The following is a 2,915-nucleotide window of genomic DNA, read 5'->3' on the forward strand; positions in this document are numbered from 1 at the left end:
CGACCGAGAGAAATCTCGGAATCCCTGCCAAATCAGATAAAATGGGAAATGTCGCGTCGGGAGAGATCTCGGCGTCTTGCCGACATAGTATACTGCAACCATTGATCGATCAAAAACAGAGGGTCACAATTCAAGGATATTAGTTCACAGTTCATTTTCAGTTCAGCTTCATTTCAGTTTCAATTTGAATCGACTTAGTTTAAATTCTGTTTGAGTCATGTATGAGGTTCAGTAAAGTTTAAGCAAGTTCCAATTTTAAAAGTATGAGTTATGTGTGAGTTCATTGTATGCAGTAAGTCTCATTCTCTTTTATCATTCAACCTTTATGAGTATGTTTCAAGATATATTAAGTACAATATTTTTAGTATTTCCGCATGTATTTTTAAACCCTTGTTATACCACGGTTTATACTTGCTGGGCCTTTAGGCTCACTACCTTTGCTTGGTGCAGATTATATTATTGTTGGTTTCGAGGGGCAAGACTATCGAGTGGACTGCGATGCAGGCACGACGCATCCCTCTGACCTATTCCAGTTTTCCGCATAGATGATTCAAGCTTAAAAAAGTTTAACAGCAGTTATTTTGTTTGGTTTAGTAAATGTAAATGTAATAATATTTAAATTTATTTTGTTGGAAAGTAATTATGAAATACTTTAAACGTTTTGATTGTGGTGATGTCGAACCTTTCTCTTGGTTCTCGTTCGTTTTCTTGCTTCAGTTTACTTAGTATTGTCGGTTTATTTTTGGTTTCTGTCTGTGACAGGTAGGTTTTAAGATAAACAGATAGGTGATGCCGAAATTTATAATTTTTTTTATAAAATACGTATTTTATTTAATTAGTAGATTTCAGGGTCGTTTCACGGACTACTACAATAATACATAATATTGCTTAGATAGTGGTTCAAAGATTGAATAAAACTTGTATTTTCTTTGTTGGTATGGAATAATCTGGGCTCCAGGAATAATATCCTAGCCTTCTCACGAACGATAAAAACAATAATATTCTTGAACATAAAGTGGGATTTTTGAAAGTGGAGAGAAGGGGATAAGGGCGCTGAACGTCAGGTAGGGGAAAAGAATGAGGGATTCAACGGTGTCCTATGGGCTCTAAATTTAATACATCGTAAGCCTATGGGTCGAAAACTTGTCCATAAAACTAAAATAAATAATTTAAAGAATTTTATATTCTTCATACTTTTAAAATTAAATACCAAACATTAAATTTATGAAAACCATATGCATATGCGTTGTTAGGATCGAATATTTGTGTAGAAGTGGGATGAATACACATTAAAATATTTCAAAATATTTTTCAAAACTTTTCGCGGGCATTCTTAATAATGTTAATTATCAAGACTAATTCTGTTATTCTATATATATATATATATATATATATATATATATATAAGAATGAAAATAACTTGTGCAGATGAAATAAATGAGACAAGATATTATGGAAGTTCGAAACAAACTGCTTCTACGTCTCTTCTTCTTCAACTTAGGAAGGAATTCACTAGAAAACTTTGGTTTATACACTCTTTTGTATACAACCCACTTCAATCGTAGGACTTATCCTTTACCTAGATCAAAACTCCTTGTACACAACACAATTTGGGGTTTGCATTAATCCATAGATTATGTCTGTTGAGAAACTCTTCTTTCAACACTTCCTGAATGAGCAGTTGAGAGTTGTCCTAATGTCCTTGATGATCCTTTGATATGATCTGATGAATAGCCTGTATACGTGGGCTTAGTGAGAAAATGAGATATGTAAATTCAATGTTCTCGGAGAGATAGCCTTCTCATGTTCTTTTGTATTTCTTCATTTAATCTTTTTTGAAGCTTTCTCACTAGTATATATAGTCATATTTTGCAAAGTTCTTCTTGATAACTTAGATTCTCTCTCTGAACTGTCTTGTTATGGTTTCGAGAGTCTTTATAAATGCCTTCATAAATGTGAGACGAGATCCAAGATGGGTGAGAATTAATCCTTGCGGCTTTTTAATATAGACAATAAATTCTCTCTTGGAAATCTTCAAATATAACGAAGAGTCTTATTGAGCAGAATAAATGCCTTTAAGCTTTGAGAAGTCCAAATATTCATTTGAGCAGTTCAAGAAGTTTGAAGATTCTGTTGAGCAGTTCAAGTAGTTCGAAGGTTCTGTTGATCTGTTCAAGACCTTTTAACTATTTTACAAAGCTTGGCAGTTCAATTTGCGATCACCAAAACTAAGGATACAAAAATTTCTCATTTTTGGTGATTACAAAACCTATGAACTCTTTATTTTTAAAAAAAGGAATAAAAATCAGTTCAATGTGATAAAACATTTATGTAAAAACAAGAAGTTAAAGCAATTATGAGCAATCAACAAGTAGTTTGTAATATAATTACATCTACTCAAATAAGATATGATCAAATTTTATTTGCGAAGCCACGATGCTCCACTTCCTCTAGAGCTACTTCCTATTTTCTTTTTATCCCCTTCATTTATATTTTCTTTCCTTTTTCTTTTATCTTCTTCAACCTTTTTCTTAGATTCCTCTTCCCTCTTTTTTACATCACCCTTTTGCAGATGCATTATGATTTTATGCAGCTGGGTTCCAATATTAGCTTCCATTTTATATATCCTAGCTTCTGTTATTTTCTCATGTTTATGAATTTGAGAAGATAAATCACCAGCAGTGACAACCGTTTGATGTGCAAGATTTGCAATCTTAGATTTATTTTGAATTGCCATGGTCACTAATTTGGATAGCTCTCTCTCAATTATACGTCAAAATTTGTCCATATAATAAGAGTCAGAAGAATTTCGGGTTTCTATATCTTTGACTAAAAGTCGTATGGTCTCCAATTGAGAGTATACTTCGTGATTTGACATTGGAATATCTTCAAGTGGAGAGTCAGATTCTGTAAAA

Source organism: Henckelia pumila, chromosome 4 (genome assembly GCF_033568475.1).
Source record: "Henckelia pumila isolate YLH828 chromosome 4, ASM3356847v2, whole genome shotgun sequence".
NCBI lineage: Eukaryota > Viridiplantae > Streptophyta > Magnoliopsida > Lamiales > Gesneriaceae > Henckelia > Henckelia pumila.